The sequence below is a fragment of the Ursus arctos genome, unplaced genomic scaffold (assembly GCF_023065955.2).
Source record: "Ursus arctos isolate Adak ecotype North America unplaced genomic scaffold, UrsArc2.0 scaffold_2, whole genome shotgun sequence".
Classification (NCBI taxonomy): domain Eukaryota; kingdom Metazoa; phylum Chordata; class Mammalia; order Carnivora; family Ursidae; genus Ursus; species Ursus arctos.
In genome coordinates, this window is record NW_026622874.1 from 88,827,790 (window position 1) to 88,848,467 (window position 20,678).

Sequence of the window (20,678 nt, forward strand, 5' to 3'; positions counted from 1 at the left end):
AGTGGCATGATACATTCAAAGTGCTGAATGGGGAAAAATCTGCAGCCAAGAATGAGCTCTCCAACAAGGCTATCATTCTAGAATAGAGGGAGACTTAAAGAGTTTCCCAGACAAACAAAAGTCTTTGAGGAGAAAGAAAGAGTGACAGCATAAAAATAGGAGACACAAAAACAATAAAATGAATGTTTCTGTAAAAAAAAAAAAATCAGTCAAGGAACTCATGAAATAAAAGGATATAAAATATGACACCATATACCTAAAACATGGGGAGGAGAGAATAAGAGTGGGTTCAAACTTAAACAACCATCAAATTAATATGCAGAAGGTGGTATATACAAACCTAATGGTGACCACAAATCAAAAATCACTAAGATATGCAAATAATAAGAAAGAAATCCAAATATATCACTAAAGGAAACCAGCAAACCATGAAAGAGAGAAAGAGAAGAAAGGATCACAGAAAAACTTCAGAAATAACCACAAAACAAGTAATAAAATGGGAATAAACTCATACCTATCAATACTTACTTTGAATGTAAATGGACTAGATGGCCCAATCAAAAGATATAAGGTGACTGAATAGATTAAAAAAAAAATAAGATCCATGTATATGCTGCCTACAAAAGACTCATTTTAGACCTAAAGACACCTGCAGATTGAAAGGGAGGGGACAGAGAAACATACCATGCAAATGGATGTCAAAAGAAAGTCATAGTAGCAGTACTTATATCAGACAAAATAAATCTTAAAACAAAGACTGTAACAAGAGACAAAGGAGGACACCATATAATCATAAAGGGCTCTGGGAGAGGAATGGCACCAACCAGCTTCATCTTGCCATATGCAATGACATGGATGGAACTAGAGGGGATTATGCTAAGCAAAATAAGTCAGTCAAAGAAAGACAAATACCATATGATTTCACGCATATGTGGAATTTAAGAAACAAAACAGCTGAACATAGGGGAAAGGAAGGAGAAATAAACTAAGAGGAAAGCAGAGAGGGAGGCAAACCATAAAAGACTCTTAACTATAGGGAACAAACAGGGTTCCTGGGGGGGAGGTTGTTGGGCGGATGGGGAAACTAGGTGATGGGCATTAAGGAGGGCACTTGAAGTAATGAGCACTGGGTGTTGTATGGAACTGACGAATCACTGAATTCTACCTCTGAAACTAATAATACAGTACATGTTAATTAAATTGAATTTAAATTAAAAAATTTAAAAAGTAAAATAAAACTCTAGACTTTAAGCCCCGCTGGTTAAAAGAACTCATGAAGTCCTCAGTTTGTTTCCCAGAGTCCACAGTCTCTCATGGTTCATTCCCAGTGATGGGTATTAAGGAGAGCACGTATTGCATGGTGCACTGGGTGTTACATGCAAATAATGACTCATGGAACATTGCATCAACAACTGGGGATGTGCTGCATGGTGACTAATATAACAAAATAAAAATTAAAAAAAAAAAAAAGAACTCATGAAATTTCAGCCCCTCCCACTTTCCAAACCAATGGCTTTGGGGAAACGTTCTCCTTGTATGCTCTTCTGTGTGCTTTCTCTGTTGCCCTTCTCTGTGACCACGGCTCCCTCCCCTTCTCAGCACCTACAATCTGTTTCTCCCCTAAACCACATCTCTGTACTTCCCACCTTCTTTGATGTGGCTTCTTCTCTCCCCTTAGTTGTGGAGTTTGTTCTGTCAGTCTTCAGGTCAATTTCTGGGGAATCGAGGACGATTTGATAGTTATCTAGTTGTGTTTGTGGGACAAGGGGAGCCTCGGGTCCTCCTGCTCCACTGCCATCTTCCTCTCCTCTAAATAAGTTTAATATAAGAAATTATTAAGCTATGATGGGATATGTAAAAAGATGGAAAGAGAGCTCTAGAACATACTCTAGGACTGAGGAAATGTATCCAAGAAAGAACAAACTTAGAAGGTTGTTTCAGACGTTATTTAACAGTAATAAAGAAATGCCCTGGATGGCCTAGGTCAGAGCAGGTCTTTCCTTCATTCCTTCATTCCTTCATCTGGGCAAGCAGAAGCATACTTTTGAGGCACAGGTGAGTATAGACTAAAGGGTGGGATTGCAGAGGGAGACAGGACACCCCTGTAGGTACTGCTGGAACTGGGAGCTTACAAAGCCTACCTCTGTGGGAACCTAGTGTATGGTTTGGTCTGGGACATCACTGGCTGCTGCTCAAAATGCAGGTCAAGCAGCCAGCTCTAGAGCCATAGGGCCACAGGCATGCACATATACGAAACTCACAAAATGGTGTGGGAAGTAGAGACCTGGGCTGGGGTACAAGCCTATAATATCTGGGGTCTATGCTGCTGCCCAAGTCAAGGGCTGGAGAAAGTACACATTTATCAAATGCTGTAGAAAGCTGTGCCCTACCTGAATCTAATATTGGAAAAATCACATTGACCAAGCAGTGGAGAAAAAAAGATGTGCTCTCCGATATCCTGGCCTATAAGCCACCAGAACTAGAAAGGAAAAACTCCTTCCTTTTGCAATATTTCTCCAGTGCTTTCTGCTGCTAAAGCTTAATATACTGGCCGGAAAAGGAAAAATAATAGGTTGATATAAAGTTTCACATAGCAAAAAATAAAGAGTGAACTGAGAGTTGAGAGGAAACACACTGTTAATTAGCACACTCTATTCTTTTAACTATTCAGTTTTCATATGTACCCTTGAACACCCGTTTGAACTCTAATACATCAACAAAACAACCCATGTATTCACCGAACAAGATACAGATCTCGGTCTTAAAAGTAAGTTCTTATCCTTTCCCTAGAATAAGGAAATACACAATTCTAAAAGTAGCTGGCTCTTAATTACTTCTCAAATTCAGTCAGTCACACTGAATATTTGATTTCCTGGAGACTAACTTTTGATTTAACCTCCAACAAGTTGTATATAAAATAACATGGGAAGGGGAGAAAAGAAAATGATCGTTGCACACAAATAAACCTACATATTTCAAGCAAAGAAAAAAGTGCAAAGACACTACATTCTTTTTTTCTGTAATTGGTCAAGAGGTCATAGTTGATAGTCACTACTTCATTCTTCAACCCTTTCCACATTTCCTTTGCTTTCCATCAGCTTAGTTGCTCTATGTTCTTTACCTAGTTGAGTAACCCAAATCTTCATTCCTGAAAGTTTTAAGTTCTCAATTATTCTGCCTTTTTTCTTTTATTCTCCTCCCCTTTCACTCGTCCTCTCCCCTCCACCCTCCTCCTCCACGTCCTTCTTCTCCTCCTCCGCGTCCATCTTCTCCTCCTCCCCCTCCTCCCCCTCCTTCTTCCTCCTTTTCTTCACTGCACTTCACTATCAATTATGAAAGTACTAAGAGCACTCTCAGAGAATTCCAAGTTACATACATAGTCCTTTTTGTATTGTATAGCAACAACCCCATTTCTTCTCGGTAATGTAGATCAATCACCCTACCCATTAAATTCATTCATTCTCTCTCTCTCTCTCTCCTGTTGGTTCAGTGGCACAGCACCCCAAAATGGCCAGTTGAATCTCATATTCCGTAGAATCCAGTTCAGTGAAATCATTTTTACTCTATCTCATGGCACATTTCCAGATAAACTAGATGATTTATAAAACATTGCATTTCACAAAAGTTCATTGGATGGAAAGGAATACAGAACTGATACATCATCTCTGTCCTTTTTCTTAGCTTTTGCCGGTTCAAGTTCACTCATTGGGGCTTCAACTCCTCACATTTCCTGGTTGCTCCTCACATCCTCTGCAGGCAACCATGTTATTGAACCCAAGTTTGGCTGCCCATTGCTCACAAGGCCAATACTCAAGAGACAAGTTTTGACTGGAAAGGAGTATGAGCTTTATTCAGGAATCTGGAAAACTGGAGAAGGCAGACTCTTGTCCAAAAGCCAAATCTAAGGTTTCTGCCTGTCCCAGCGACTTTTAAAGAGGTTTAAGCAGCTAATGGAGTGCAGTAGTCTGTGACATTTCTCAATTACGTACAGACTTGATGATGCCAGCTACAGTTATCTCAGCGCTCAAATGTTGTGCAAGAAGGTCTAGTTCCTTGGTACCTGGGGGTTGTGCAAGAGTACTCTGTTCTTTCTGCAAAGGAAGGCAAGATCTACAGATGTGCAAAGGGAAGTCAGTAAAGTCATTTGAGTGACCTTCAAGAAAAACATTTTGCTAAAAGATTGCTGAGCTAATCAGAAAGCTGAGGTGGCTTCAAACAGACTTGCTGGCCTCTGTGGCCTGGGAAAGTTCTGGTCCTTCATTCCCCAAGGCCAGTGGTCTGCAAATCTCCAAGAGAGTAAATCAGTTGTCCTTGATTTGTATCAAGGGCCTTGGGTCAGCAAGCAAAGAGTGTGTTAACTTGAAGCAAGTTAACCCTTAAGCCCAACTGGAGTGCTGTTACAACCATGAGGGAAGTCCCCGAGAGAAACACAGCAGCATCCACAGCATGGGTCAGTGTTCACCCAGTGCTGTCCCGCAGCTTCCCAACAACAGCCTGCAGCCTTGCACATCTTCTGGAAAACTGGTGCACATGTAGAGAATGCCCAGTGTTTTCACAACATTTCACACAAGGCATCAAGGAAGCCTAGCTAGGAAGTAGGAGGCAAAGTATTGTTGGGTCACGCCAGTGAGCAATATGGAAGACTTGGAACAATAGGTCAGTGCTAGGATAAGGAGGCAAGGCATCACAATGGTGTGGCCCCTGCCATGAAATCAGTAGTAGATCCCAATGAGCTCCCCCTGCGGGGAAGATGAAAATCTCTCTTCTATGGCTTCCAAGAATGCAGGTGGTAATAGAGGATCTTCCTGAAATGTCTGCATTTGCTTCAAGCAGAAAACCATTCCTGGGAAAACACCGGAAGGCACATACACTGAGAGACTGAATCTACAAACTAACATGGACAGAGCATATGTAATACACTCTGATCTACAATTCTCCAGGAATCCAAACCACAATTTCTGTCTAAAGCACTGGCTCAGAAATTGCCTCATCTTCTAACTTAGGGCCAACCAAAGAAAGCTGAATATGCTATCCAAACTTATCACATAAGATGCCCTTCTCCTATGATAACTGTCTTTCTCAGATTGACATATTTCGCTTAGCATAATACCTTCTAGTTCCATCCACGTTATTGCAAACGTTAATGTTTCATTTTTTTGATGGCTGAGGGTTGCTGAGGGAAGGTTGTGGGGGGATGGGGTATCTGGATGATGGGCATTAAGGAGGGCAGTGATGTAATGAGCACTGGGTGTTATATACAACTGATGAATCACTGAACTCTATCTCTGAAACTAATAATATATCTATATGTTAATTAATCGCATTTAAATAAAATAAAATTTAAAAAATAAAAATAGGGGCGCCTGGGTGGCACAGCGGTTGAGCGTCTGCCTTCGGCTCAGGGCGTGATCCCGGCGTTCTGGGATCGAGCCCCACATCAGGCTCCTCTGCTGTGAGCCTGCTTCTTCCTCTCCCACTCCCCCTGCTTGTGTTCCCTCTCTCGCTGACTGTCTCTATCTCTGTCAAATAAATAAATAAATAAATCTTTAAAAAATAAATAAATAAAAAATAAAAAATAAAAATAAAGTCTTTAAAAAAAAATGATGCCCTTCTCCTAGTTATACCACCTCCGGCTTCTCCATGCCAACAACATCCAATCAAAGTATGCCTGAACCTTTTCCTTTTTTCTGCTATGAAGTTTTCCCACTTCTCTGCTTGCCTTTGAGTCTCCGCCAAATACAGGAGATAGCGGCTGACTCTTTTGCTATAGCAAGCTCTGAATGAACAGACTCTGTTCTCACGTAGATGGTCTTTGTTTATCTCCACAACTGGGTCTGGCACAGCTTCTCATCAAACGAATAAGCAAACAAACAAATGTGACTTCTTACCGTAATCTGTAACCTATAACTTCTCTTTGCTTGTCATAAGGTCTTAACATAACCTTACCATTACCTGTCTTTTATCCCCTATCTCCCTGTCCTTCACTAATTATTGACTCCAGCCACACTGGCCTTCTTTCTCTTCCTTGAACTCATCAAGCCAATACCCACCCAAAGTACTTGGGTGTGTTGTTCCCTTTGCCTGGATTCTCTCTCTTTCTCGACTCATTTTTTTTTTAAGATTTTATTTATTTATTTGACCCAGAGACAGCCAGTGAGAGAGAGACAAGCGGGGGAGTAGGAGAGGAAGAAGCAGGCTCCCAGCAGAGGAGCCTGATGTGGGGTTCGATCCCAGAACGCCGGGATCACGCCCTGAGCCGAAGGCAGACGCTTAACGACTGAGCCACCCAGGCGCCCCTCTCGACTCATTTTTTAAGAGGAGTTTAAGGTTCATAACAAAATTGAGGGGAAGGTCCAGATATTTTCCATTTACTCTCTATCCCTCCCCACACATGCATAGCCTCCCTATCAACATCTCCCACCACAGTGGTACATCTGGTAAAATTGATGAACATACATTAACACCTCATCCTAAGCCCGTAGTTTACATTAGGGTTCACTCTTGGTGTTGTACAGCCTATGGGTTTGGGTAAATGCATATCCATCACTATGGTGTCCTCTGTGCTTCACCAATTTATCCCTTTCCATCTTCCAACTCCTGGCAACCACTGATCTTCTCACTAGCTCCATCGTTTTGCCTTTTCTGAATGTCATATAGTTGGAATCAGAGTATGCAGACTTCTCAGACTAGCTTCTTTCATTCAGTAGTATACATTTAAGCTTCCTCGTGTCTGTTCACGGCTTGACAGCTTCTTTCTTTTTAGCTCTACATAATATTCCACCGTCTGGATGTGCCACAGTTTATTTATCCACTCACCTACTAGGGGGCATCCCGGTTACTCCCAAGTTTTGGCAATTATGAACGGAGCTGTTATAAACATTGTGTGCAGGTTTTTGTGTGGACACGTTTTCAACTTTTTTGGGTAAATACTGAGGAGCACAACTGCTGAATTGGATGGTAAGATTATGCTTAGTTTTGTACGAAATCACCATAACGTCTTCTAAAGCGGGTGTACCATTTTGTATTCCCACTAGCGATATGGGACTATTCCTGTTGCTCCACATTCTTGTCAGTGTTTCTGGGATCCTCCTCACCCAGACCTTCACATGGCTTGTACTTTCACTTCTCTATGCCTGTGTTCTGTTACATTCTCCAAGAGGATACTTACTGGGGAAGGGTGAGGTGCCTGCCAGTTCACCCGTGAGTTGCAACACAGAAGCTCCTCAATTCCTCTTCTGTTCTTGGAATGTGCATTCCATTTGCTTTTTACACTTCCAGAGGCTGCCCTAAGGATATACATAGTCTTGAGATAATGATGTGAAGACCACCTGGAAAGTACATGTGACCAAACCCAGTTAAAGTCTCTATATAAACTTTTAGGATTGGGTGGGTGGTTGTAGAGATCTACTCATTTTGGAGTCTCCCAAGACTAGCCTTAAATGTAACTTCCCGTGCTTATTAAACTTGCCACCTACCAATCTTTAGTGGCCTGCTTCTTTCTTCAGTCTCTTCCTGCCTGCTATGTAGATGGGGGCCTGTTTCAGATTACACCTGGGAAGCTCTAGAGGAGCTTGGGAACTGACAATTGCAAGCCAGCCAGAAGGCCAAAGAAACTAGCCTTGGGAAAGAGTCATTCATAGGGGAAATTCTGAGTTGGCCATTGGCCTCTGTGTTGGGAGTGGTGGCCTGTACAACCTTAATTATGTTCCCAGCCTTGGGAAAGGAGCATCTGTAGGGAAAATCCCAAGTTGATCAACGACTGTGTGGGGAGGAGATGGCTTGTATATCACAGCTTATAGATCACTGTATGAATATGACCCCCCCAAAAACACTGGTTACTTTAAGGCGCTCATGTGAGGAACTGTGTATAACACACTGCCACAGGGAAGGGAAACAAATGGCTGTTGCAATGGACTGGCCTCTACTGTTGACAGTTTGACTGGCCGCTGATGCCCAGCTAAAGGATAAAACGCATTAGAAAGTTTAAAGAACTGAGACTACAGAAGGGCAAGAAGTTGTCCACTTCTCTGCTACCTTTGGGGCTGGCAGATAAGGTGGAAGAGCAGGATGATAAATGAGAGGCATTAGTGTACTGTTTTGCAAAGCTAGAAGGGCAGAAGATGTCTTGGATTAAGATCCAGGTGCTTTTGACAAAGCCTAATTAGGATGGTAACGGATGAAATCTCTGGGGAAATAATGAGAATGATAAGGAGAATGCTATGGTGGTCGATGAAAAAAAGAAATGCCATGTTCTCTAGCCCTTAATATGAAGGAAAATTTTGAGTATTAACTTCCCAAAACACTCCTAAAAGAAAATTTGCATTCTTTTTCTGTCTTTCAAAGTTGTAAATCTTCTGTCTCCGAAATGTAAACACCCCAGCAGATAACCAGAACACTGCTCCCAGAGTTAAAAAGAAAGAAAAAAAAGGGAGAATGGTACAAAGGTACACTGGTGCAAAATTAGAATTGGGTTTTCCTTCTGTTGAAAGAACAAAAGTCTCTTGTTAAGAGAATAACAAGAAATTGTACACAAAGATTTTTCTTTACTCTTAATGAAATCTGTCTAGAAAACAAAGATTCTGTGTTTAGTCTTTATGAGGTCTTTGATTAGTTAAGAACATTAAGAACATTGAGACTTCTCTATAAAAGTTTTTTTAAAACTATGTAACTTTTTGCATAGGTTCCATTTTATGGGAAACACCGACAAATAAGAAGTGATCCTAAACTTTCTTTAGAATATATTTGAAATCTAATATATCCTGGTATAACGTTATCAGTCATAATTTTAAAATATATGTCACAGAATACCAAAATACCCTGGTCAACTGCATGATAAGGAAATTTCACCAATTTTTAAACACGGCCATTTTAAAGTCTTTTGTCACTTGCAAACAATTATTGTTTTACTCTGATGCCGTGGCGAAAAAAAGAAAAAAAAAAGTGTTCCTGTAAAAGTGCCTCAATCTTCAAGAAGATTCATGGAATCAAGAAGATTCAAGGAGAAACCTTTGATAGGTTTCTGATAACTAAGATCAATTTCCCTTCTTGTGGGAGGGACAATAATGAGCCTTCCATGTGCTTCCCCAAAGCTACCCGCATAGCCTCACAATATATCATGAGACAGTAACCTGAGACCTGTCCCTGTTCTCCTTGCTCACATCAATAAAATGAGACCACTACATGGATGATATAATGTTAACATGTGAAGCCTTGCCTCTGCTACATGACACTTTGCAGGCTTTGCTGGAACATCTGGGAGGGAGAGGATGGATAGGGAACCCACAGATAAATCGAGGCCCAGGCACCACCATAAGGTTTTGGGGGTCCTTAAGTCAGGTAAGATTCGCATTATCTGAGAAATTGTGATCGATAAGGTGCAAGCTTATACGACTCTAAGAATGTGAAGAAGGTGCAAACCTTTGTAAGGATTTTTAGGGTTTTAAGGACTTTTATTCCCTGCCTGGCACAGTGCCTCAGTCTCTTATACTGCCTGGTAAAGAAAGGGCACAGGTAGGAATGGGGATTAGAGTAGCGACCACCTTTGAGAAGACAAAAATACTAATGAAGCAAATTGAAAACCTAAGCATCTCCCAAGCAGGGTTATTATTTCATTAGATGTGCCTGTAACTCCAGAAGGTATGGATGGCACTGTAGCAGAAACAAAGAAGGAGAGCATGTCCCTAGGATTTTTGTCTGGAAGGGAGTAAAACCCATATACCCCATAGAGCAACAGCTCCTAGCTGTGTATACAGTGCTTCTCCAAGCGGAACCTCTCAAGAAGGAATAAACCACAGTACGTCAATGGCTAAACTCAGAGTGTTTCGACTGGTGATCACTCATGAGCCCTGGCCATTAACCCTGTACACTGACGGTTGGACTAATCTGGACCGTTCTAAAGAGATTAACCCTTTGAATGGGGCAATGGGTAACTGAGGAATGTATAATCATGAATAAGCCTTTGTGTGGTCAGGATATATGGAGAGACATTTGAGTTCATCTACAAGAGCCAGAGCCAGTCTTCACTGTTTTTCATATCCTAGCCCATAAGGCATTGACACCCCTGGCCATGAGGAAGCTAATGCCCTAGGTTGGGTGTAAGCTCTAATAACTGATTCCTCAGTAGATACAGCACATTGGGTGCACAGAAGGAAAGGTCACTGCAGTGCTTTGTTGGGATTACATATTGCCAAGTGCACCAGATTGTCCTTGGAAGTACAGTGACTTGGTTAATACGGTAACAGCATGTCCTATATTTTCTAAACAATTCCCAAGGCTTCTGCCAAAGGAGTCTGGGACCATGCACCAAAGTTCCCAACCAGCAGGGGACTGACAAATTGATTATACTTGCCTCCTCCCTCTGAGAGAGGGTCCCAAATATGACTTGGTTTGTATGAACACTGAGTCTGGACTAACCCAAGCTTTCCCTTATTGCCATGCAAACCAGGCTGCTACTGTTAGGGGGTTAAAAAAGCTGAACACCAGGATGGATATCCTTAACAACTAGACGGAGATCAGGAATCACATTTTAAAGGTCATAATATGCAAGACTGGGCAATAAAAGATTAAATATGACATTTAATGGAAGTTCCATCATTCCTATAAGGGTTGGTAGAAAGAAAAAATGGAATATTAAAGCAGCATCTTAAATTATTAACAAGTGAAACCATCTTGGCTGGGTGCACCAAAGTACTGTGCCAGGATTTAATAGATTTGATCAACCAAAAGGGCCTAATGTCAGACTGGGGTCCCTGTTGAGGCACCCAATACCATAAAGGTATGAAAGTCTTGGGAATAGTCATTATCCTGGCTCTTACGGTGAATGAATGTGCTATGTTACTGAGAACACCAAGCTCCATCACCCCTAGAAAAAGATAAATCCCATTATCTACTGGAACTTAAAATGGGACATTCCACCAGGATGGGTGAATTACTAAGCATCCCTGGAAAGGGGGAAGTACTCATTCTACCCTGGATTGCATCGTCTGCTGCAAGCTGGACCTGGTGAAGTGCACTATACCTGGAATGGAACATGCACCACTGAAAGAGAGAAGAAAATCAAGGTTTTAGTCTGGCATATCCTGCCCCCAGTTCATCTCTTTATGCCTGACAGTTCTGCCTCCACTAGCTAGTATGTATGGTATATACAACCAGGTTAAGTTCCTAAAACTGCCAACTTCCCGCTCCTCAAGGCCAGGTGGGCATGTTCTGTTTACCACTGATAATAATCATTTGGCTGCTGTCTTCTTCCCCTGCATTGGCCCGGAGTATGTTACAGCACGTGTAGAAACCTTTGCTAACTTTACCCAGAAAGGTTTAAATAATAGTCAACAGAACCTGTCCTTACTGAACACTGAAACGCCCCTAATAAAAAAAAAAGCTGTTCTCCAAAATAAGATGGCCTTGGGCATTATTACTGCCTTGTAAGAAGGCATCTGTGCCATTATCCAAACAGGATGTTGTATGTTCATATTTGGTGAACTCTGTTAATGCATCCTCCAATTAATTTATACAAGGATACAAGGGAATACCCTGAGTGATGTGACTCCCGGTCTAGAGGACTTAATAAATCAATGGTTCATATCATGGGGGCTTTTGGTGGAAAAACTGTCACTGATTTTGGGAATTACTGTCTTAATCTGTGTTTTCTCTTACATGAGCCCGTGCTGTGGCACTTGCCTCCAATGCACCCAGCTGCAAAAGGAGCCACCTCTGTGCTAATGAAACACCTTGCTGACTTCTCAAGGCATATTGCGGAAAGGGGCACCTAAGATTGTAAGAGCTGGTCATGAAGGATGGATTACTGGGAAGGTCATTGAGAAGAGGCGACTGCCATTTCACACGTGAGCTGGACTCCAACAACTGAAGATTACCACCTCCACCATCCTTGGAACATGCATTCCACTTGCCCTCCTGCTCCCAGTGGCTTTCCCGAAGACATACATGGCCTTGAGATAACGATGTGGTATTGAGACAATCTGGAAGGTAAATGTGACTGAACACAGTCAAGGCCTTTATATAAACTTTTAAGATGGTTTGGATGGGTGCGGAGATCTCTTCATCTTGCAGTCACTGAAGACTAGCCTCATATGTAAGTTCCCTTGCTTATTAAACCTGCCAACTACCAATCTGGAATAGGTTGGGCAGGTCTCTCCCTGTCCACTGCCGTGTATATGGGCCAGTTTGAGATTACACCTGGGAAGCTCCAGAGGAGCTTATAAACCAACAATGCTAAAATGCAAATCCTCATCCTTATTAACCTTGCCATCTGGCTTTGTTTTAGATCCTATCACTTATCACTCGTCGGCATTATATTAAATGTCTGTTTTTTAGGGGGTTTATTGTCTGTCTGATTGTAATGTTCAAGTAGACTGAAACCTTGTCAGGTTTTTTATTTAATGGTTATGTATAGGTTCTCATTGCCCAAAACGGAGCCTGACTGGCACAGGACTGGCATTTACGTGAGTACTTCCTTTTTTTTTTTTTTTTTTAAGATTTTATTTATTTATTTAACAGAGATAGAGACAGCCAGTGAGAGAGGGAACACAACAGGGAGAGTGGGAGAGGAAGAAGCAGGCTCATAGTGGAGGAGCCTGATGTGGGGCTCGATCCCATAATGCCGGGATCACGCCCTGAGCCGAAGGCAGACGCTTAACCGCTGTGCCACCCAGGCGCCCCACGTGAGTACTTCCTAAATGAATGAGGACTGTGAGCACCTGCATTTCTGAGCAGAAGTCAGCATCTAGAATGGATCCCTTGGGCAGTGCGGTCAGATGCAAATACCTTTCCTCTGGAAAGCCTGATCTTGAATGACATAGTGAGAGAATAGGAGAGTCTGTTTCAGACCTGGTGGCTTCCCAGACAGACTTCTGCGTAGGCACAGCATTGTCGGGTTCTGATGCTTCAGGTTAGGAATACACAGGCAGGTGTGGTTTGGAAAGTCCTTACCTGGATCCATGGATAGATCAGTCTGTCAGGAAAAGGAAGCAGCCACAGAGTCCTGAGAAGGCCTAGAGAGGGTGACATGGATAGAAATGTAGGACAGAAAGACCCTTGGTTAGTTATATAAACAAATGATTATTTTCCCCTTAATACAAGCCAATCTCATAGAAAAGAGTGGAAGGAACTTCTCCCCTTAAATGATCTGGGTTGTGTTTGCAGATATCATAAAAAAGATAGTCTCATTTGCACATTTGTAACAATGGCAGTTTTGCTTCTACTAAGGAATAGATTGAGAGAGCACATACTCTTAATAGTATTTTACCACTACATATGCCAGCAGCTGGAGAAGCAGCTATTCTAGAAGCTGCCAGAAAAACAGAATATGGGGACTGACTGGCCTCCTACCTATTCCAGCTGCTCAGGGTCAATCCTGACACGCCTCCCTTCCCTGTTTTCTCAGCCGCCACTAAAGTTCAGGTCTTATAGGTGCTGGATCATTAATTCCTGACCCTCAATCCTCTCCTTGCTCTGTGCCCCCCTTATCTGATTCAGCCTCCTTTTCTCCCTTCACTCTCAAACTCTTCTAGGGTATGTTCCTGCAGTGTGAGGCTGAGGTCCAGTGAAAATGAGACTCAAAACCACAACAAGCTATCAGATCACACCTATCAGAATGGCTATTATCAAAAAACCAAGAAATAACAAGTACTGGCAGGACGTGGACAAAAGGGAACCCTTGTGCACTGTTGGCGGAAATGTAAATTGGTGTGCCCACCGTAAGAAACAGCATGGAGTTTCCTCAAAAAAATTAAAAATAAAACTATTAAGAGAGAGTTGGGGAAGATGGCAGTGGAGCAGGAGGACTTTAGGCTCACCTCCTCCCATGAACACAACTAGATAACTATCAAATCATCCTAAATACCCCAGAAATTGACTAAAGACTGACAGAACAAACTCCACAGCTAAAGGGAGAGAGGGGGCTGCATCGAAGAAGGTAGGAAGTATGGAGACATGGTTCGGGGAAAATGGATTGTGCGTGCTGCAGAGGGGAGGGAGCAATGGTCACAGAGAAGGGCAAGAGAGAAAGAGGAACACAGAGGGGAACACATGAGGAAAACATTTCCCCCAAAACCATTGGCTTGAAAAACAAGAGGGGCTAAACTTCATGAGTTCATGCAACCAGTGGGACTTAAAGCCTGGAGGGTTCTTTGGTATGTATGTATGTATGTATGCATGTATTTATTTATAAAGATTGTATTTATTTATTAGAGAGAGAGAGACAGCCAGCGAGAGAGGGAACACAACCAGGGGGAGTGGGAGAGGAAGAAGCAGGCTCCCAGTGGAGCAGGAGCCCAATGCAGGGCTTGATGCAGGGCTCAATCCCAGGACCCTGGGATCAGGCCCTGAGCCGAAGGCAGATGATTAAAGGCTAAGCCACCCAGGCGCCCCTAAAGCCTGGAGTTTTAAAAGTGAGTGGGCTTGGCTGGTATAGAGGCCTGAGATAGAGCTGTTCCTGAATAGAAGGCAGGCAAACGACCGGGGGCAAACAGTGTGGAAACAGTGATCCGAAGCACACCTGACACCTGGGGCACACAGTGGGGAGTTATTCACTCTTCTTGCAGTATGTCCTTGAAGAGGCAGTGTTCATGGAGACGCCTCTCCAGGAGCAAAGGAGCCAGTTGATGCCATTTCCCACCCCCCACCCCCCAGCATAAACACAGAGCCACCTACGGGAAGCAGTGCAGCACAGACATGGGCTGCCTCACTTGCTAACACCATAACCCACCCCCCTGCACTCCCACAGGATTGCCCTTCTCACTCAAGCTTTCCTCAGCGCCAGCACATGGGCCTCTCCCCCAGAACACCAGCACAAACCCCTGCCCACACCGCATCTCCCAAACAGAGATTTCTGCAGGGCTTCAGTTCCAGTGGAAATGTATCAGGTCCCATGTATCAAGCAGACTTAAAGCACACTGAGTTAAAACTTGCCACGTTCAGGCCAGGGACCAAACACTGCACACTGCAGGAAAGGGAAGCTTCTGCAGATGACTGGCTGAAGGATAGAGCAGCCAAAACACATAGCAGACAGCACACCAAGCACACTCAAGAGACACATTTTTTGGTTTTTGAGCCCTGAAGTGCCAGGCACTGGGCACTATCTGACCTCCTCTTCATAAGGCCATTGCTTTCAGGAGCAGGAAACATACCTTGCTTTTCTAACACAGAGAAGGCAGAGACTTAGAGAAAAGGCCAAGATGGAGGAATTCATCCCAAATGAGATAACAAGCTAAGGCCATGGCCAGTGATCTAAGTGAAACAGGTAAGTAACATGCCTGATGGATACTTTAAAGTAACAATCATAAGGATACCTGTGGGCTTAAGAAGAATAGAAGACATCAGGAAGACTCTTTTATTTAAATTCAATTAATTAACATACAATGTATTATTCATTTCAGAGGTACAGGTTTGTGACTCATCAGTTGTATATAATACCCAGTACTCATTACATCACTGTGCCTTCCTAATGTCCATCACCCAGTTTCCCCATAACCCCCACCCACCTCCCCTCCAGCAATCTTCAATTTGTTTCCTATGATTCAGAGTTTCTTATGGTTTGTCTCTCTTTCTGGTTTCCTCTTGTTTTATTTTTTCCTTTCTTCCCCTATGATCCTCTGTTTTGTTTCTTAAATTCCACCTATCAGCGAGATCACATGATAATTGTCTTTCTCTGACTGACTTATTTCGCTTGGCGTAATACCCTCTAGTTCCATTCACGTCATTGCAAATGGCAAGATTTCATTTTTTTTGAAGGCTGAGTAGTATTCCATTGTGTATATATAAACACATCTTTATCCATTCATCTGTCGATGGACATCTGGGCTTTTTCCATAGTTTGGCTATTGTGGACATTGCTGCTATACACATTGGGGTGCAGGTGCCCCTTCAGATCACTACATTTGTATCTTTGGGGTAAATCCCTCATAGTGCACGTGCTGGGTTGTAGGGTAGCTCTATTTTTAACTTTCCGAAGAACATCCATTCTGTTTTCCAGAGAGGCTACTCCAGCTCGCTTTCCCATCAAGAGTGTAAGAGGGTTTCCCCTTTCTCCACATCCTTGTGAAAATCTGTCATTTCCTGACTTGTTAATTTTAGCCATTCCGACTAGTGTGAGGTGGTATCTCATTGTGGTCTTGATCTGTATTTCCCTGATGCCAAGTGATGGGGAGCATTTTTTCACGTGTCTGTTGGCCATTTGTGTGTCTGCTTTGGAGAAATGTCTGTTCATGTCTTCTGCCCATTTCTTCACAGGATTTTTTGGTTTTTGAGCATTGGATTTGATAAGTTCTTTATAGATTTTGGGTACTAGCCCTTTATCTGATAAGACATTTGCAAATATCTTCTCCCATTCTGTCATTGTCTTTGGTTTTGTTGACTGTTTCTTTTGTTTTGCTAAAGCTTTTGATCTTGATGAAGTCCCTGTTGTTCATTTTTGTCTTTGTTTCCCTTGCCTTTGGGGACATGTCCAGCAAGAAGTTGCTGCAGCCAAGGGTGAAGAGGTTATTTCCTATGTTCTCCTCAAGGATTTTCATGGATTCCTATCTCACATTTAGGTCTTTCATTCATTTTGAGTTCACTTTTGTGTATGGTGTAAGAAAATGATCCAGTTTCATTCTTCTGCACGTGGCTGTTCAATTTTCCCAATACCATTTGTTGAAGAGACTTTTTCCATTGGATATTCTTTCTTGTTTTTTTGAAGATTAGTTCACTATATAGAGTTCAGAGTCCATTTCTGGATTCTTTATTCTGTTCCATTGATCTATCTGTCTGTTTTTGAACCAGTACCATACTGTCTTGATGATTACAGGTTTGTAATACATCTTGAAGTCCGGAATTGTGATGCCTCCACCTTTGCTTTTCTTTTTCAACATTCCTTTGGCTATTCAGGGTCTTTTCTGGTTCCATACAAATTTTGGGATTATTTGTTCCAGCTCTGTGAAAACAGTTGATGGTATTTTGGTAGGGATTGTATTGAATGTATAGATTGCTCTAGGTAGCATAGACATTTTAACAATATTTGTTCTTCCAACCCATGCGCATGGAATGTTTTTCCATTTCTTTGTGTCTTCTTCAATTACTTCCATGAGTGTTCTGTAGTTTTCTGAGTATAGATCTTTACCTCTTTGGTTAAGTTTATTCCAAGGTATTGTATGGTTTTCGGTGCAATTGTAAATGGGATCGATTCCTTAATATGTCTTTCTTCTGTCTCACTGTTAGTGTATAGAAATGCAACTGATTTCTGTGCATCAATTATATATCCTGCCACGTTCCTGAACTCCTGTATGAGTTCTAGCAATTTTGGGGTGGAGTCCTTGGGTTTTCCACAGAGTATCATGTCATCTGCAAGGAGTGAGAGTTTGACTTCTTTGCCAATTTGGATGCCTTTTATTTTTTTTCTTTTTGTTGTCTGATTGCTGAGGCTCGGACTGCTAGTACTATGTTGAACAACAGTGGTGAGAGTGGACATCCCTGTCATGTTCCTGACCTTAGGGGAAAAGCTCTGTTTTTCCCCATTGAGGATGATATTTGCTGTGGGTCTTTTGTATATGGTTTTTATGATGTTGATACATGTTTCCTCTATCCCTACATTGTGGAGGGTTTTTATCAAGGAAGGATGCTGTACTTTGTCAAACGCTTTATCTGCATCTATTGAGAGGATCATATGGTTCTTGTCCTTTCTTTTATTAATGTAGTGTATCATATTGATTGATTTGTGGATGTTGAGGCACCCTTGCAGCCCAAGAATTAATCCCATTTGGTCGTGGTGAATAATCCTTTTAATGTACTGTTGGATCCTATTGGCTAGTATTTTGGTGAGAATTTTGTCATCCATGTTCATCAAGGGTGTTGGTCTGTAATTCTCCTTTTTGGTGGGGTCTTTATCTGGTTTTGGGATCAAGGTAATGCTGGCTTCATAGAAGGAGTTTGGAAATTTCCTTCCATTTCTATTTTTTGAAACAGCTTCAGAAGAATTGGTATTAGTTCTTCTTTAAATGTTTGGTAGAATTCCCCTGGGAACTTATCCAGCCCTGGACTCTTGTTTGTGGGGAGATTTTTGATTACTGCTTCAATTTCCGTGCTGGTTATGGGTCTTCTCAGGTTTTCTATTTCTTCCTGTTTCAGTGTTGTAGTTTTTACATCTCTAAGAATGCATCCACTTCTTCCAGATTGCCAATTTTTTGCCATATAGTTGTTCATAGTATGTTCTTACAATTATATTTCTTCAGTGTCAGTTGTGATCTTCCCTCTTTCATTCACGGTTTTTTTTATTTGAGTCCTTTCTCTTCTTTTTGAGAATTCTGGCCAGGGGTTTATTGGTCTTTTTAATTCTTGCGAAGAACCAGCTTCTACTTTCATTGATCTACTGTTCTTTTGGTTTCTATTTCATTGATTTCTGTGCTAATCTTTATTAATTCTTTTCTCCTGCTGGGTTTAGGCTTTATTTGCAGTTCTTTCTCCAGATCCTTGTGCATCTGAGACCTTTCTTGTTTCTTCAGACAGTCTTGTATTACTATATACTTCCCTTTTATGACTGCTTTTGCTGCATCCCAAAGGCTTTGAACAGTTGTGTTTTCATTTTCATTTGTTTACATGAATTTTTAAAATTCTTCTTTAATTTCCTGTTTGAGCCATTCATTCTTAAGCAGGATACTCTTTAACCTCCAAGTATTTGAGTTCTTTCCAAATTTCCTCTTATGAGTTCCAGTTTCAAAGCATTGTGGTCTAAAAATATGCGGGGAATGATCCCAATCTTTTGGTACCAGTTGAGACCTGATTTGTGACCCAGCATGTGATCTACTCTGGAGAATGTTCTTGTGCAATCGAGAAGAATGTGTATTCCGTTGCTTTAGGATGGAATGCTCTGTATGTATCTATGAAGTCCATCTGGTCAATGTGTTCTTCAAAGCTCTTGTTTCTTTGTTGATCTTCTGCTTAGATGATCTGTCCATGGCACTGAGTGGAGTGTTAAAGTGCCTTGCTAGAATTGTATTATTACTGATGTGTTTCTTTAATTTTGTTATTGTTTTATATAATTGGCTACTCTCATAGTAGGGGGATAAACATTTACAATTGTTAACTCTTCTTGTTGGATAGACCCTTGAAGTAGGATATAGTGTCCCTCTTAATCTCTTATTACAGTCTTTTGTTTAAAATCTAATTTGTCTGATATAAGGATTGCCACACCAGCTCTCTTTTGATGTCCATTAGCATGGTAAATGGTTTTCCACCCCCTCACTTTAAATCTGGTGGTGTCCTTAGTTCTAAAATGAGTCTCTCACAGACAGCATATTGATCGATCTTGCTTTTTTATCCAATCTGATACCCTGTGTCTTTTGACTGGGGCATTTAGCCCATTTACATTCAGAGTAATTATTGAAAGATATGAATTTAATGCCATTGTATTACCCATCAGCGAGACTCTTATCATAGAGATAAAAGAGATAAAAAAGAATCAGAGATGACGAGTGCAATATATGAGATTGGGAACAGCCCTGATGAGGGGAGAAGTTAAGACATCAGAGGAGTAGGGGGACCCTAAGCTTGTCTCAGCCCTCAAACACAGCTAGATAGTTATCCAACCATTCCAAACACGCAAGAAATCAATCAGAGGTCTGAGAGAACAAAAACTGCAAGTCCGTAAGTAGAAAAGTGACCACCTTTTGGAAAGTACAAGGTGCAGAGAGTTGATTTGGGGAAGATATGGCTGTGGATACAGCAGCAGGGAGACAGCCTGCTTATGGAGGCTACCACAAAGTATTATAAGCAGCAGAGTGCAAAACATTAACTTTTAGAAGTTCCCTAATGTGGGGGATGTGCCTGGCTTAAGGGTGCTCAGATGGTGTAGCAGGGGGTAATCCCAGGAGTCATAAGGTGGTCTTAGGATCTCCTGGGTCACAAGAAGAATGGATGGTGACTACTGCACTGTTTCCAGACATAGGAACATGGAAGCAGTGGATCTTGGTGCCAGCTTTCTGCTCTGTTTTGCCATAAACTGTGAACCACTGTGTGGTCGTGCGACTGCTTTCCTGGGACCAGCCAACAAATGGCAAAAGTGCAGCAAGAGCCACCCCTGAGAGAACAGCCCATGTCCATACCACAGGAGTCCCCAAAATTTGGAGTTCTGAAACTCAGTCATGCACCTGAGATAGAAAAGCCTGGACACAGACAAGGTGAATACAAGGTTCAGATGGAAACCATAGACAAATGTGGTGTGACTGACTGCTCTTCTGTCAGGGCTCACTGAAGTGTGGGGGGAAACGAACTTTCAACTCCAGGGTTAGAGAGTGGGGTGCTGACATATTCATCATGCCCTTCAGCACTGAAAGCCTTTCCCCGCAAAACAGCACGCCATCTAGTGGAGGCCAGAGCTGCTTACAGTAAGCCCCGCCCCCCTGCACCCTGGAGATGCATTTCCACTGAAACAAGTCAGCCTAAGAATCAGCCCAACAGGCCCCTCCACCAGAAGACGAGCACTGGCACCAAATCTATTTATAGCATGGAGTGCTACAAAGCTTCAGCTCTAGGGGAAATAGGATCTAGCCTTTTCAACAAGCTGACCAAAACACAACTCTTTAAAACTCAGCACACACTGGACAAGATCCAAACACTCCCCAGTGCAGGCAAGGAGAAAATCTGCAAAGGATTGATCTGAGGGAACGAGCAGCCAAAACACAACAGCATTG

At 42.2% G+C, this 20,678-nt stretch overlaps 1 protein-coding gene across 2 annotated transcripts in view; it reads right to left on the bottom strand.

Annotated features, from left to right (window-relative positions):
• The window catches only part of SEPTIN14 (septin 14), a 160,877-nt gene that overhangs the window by 75,665 nt on the left and 64,534 nt on the right, over positions 1–20,678 (bottom strand). For both annotated transcript variants that reach the window (XM_057315659.1, XM_026515894.4), the window contains 2 exons: positions 12,946–13,007; positions 7,169–7,286 (listed from right to left, as the gene is read on the bottom strand). The gene's annotated coding sequence lies outside the window, so the exon portion shown is untranslated. The remainder of the gene's footprint in view (positions 1–7,168; positions 7,287–12,945; positions 13,008–20,678) is intronic.